Source organism: Electrona antarctica, assembly GCF_951216825.1.
Source record: "Electrona antarctica genome assembly, chromosome: 3".
NCBI lineage: Eukaryota > Metazoa > Chordata > Actinopteri > Myctophiformes > Myctophidae > Electrona > Electrona antarctica.
Window position 1 is genome coordinate 43,244,807 of NC_136808.1, and position 300 is coordinate 43,245,106.

Below are 300 nucleotides of genomic sequence, written 5' to 3' on the forward strand. Positions count from 1 at the left end.
TAGTGTTTTAAGAGTTTTCACATTTTTCAGATTTGTTTAGAAAAAATTGCAGATCGACAACTTGTTTTCGAAAACAGGTAGCTTAAGTATAAAATAGCTTTGAAGGGGCTAACCACTCTGTACTTGTATGGATGCTGGGGTTAAAGTGGTTTAACAGTTAAACCACTTGAAATCACTTGAACTTTAAATAATTGTGAATTTGTGATGCTATAACTACCTTTACTAGGGACTCCTTGGAACCCCCCAAGGACCTCCTGGGGGTCCCCAGACTCCAATATAAAGCCACCATGGTAGCTTCCA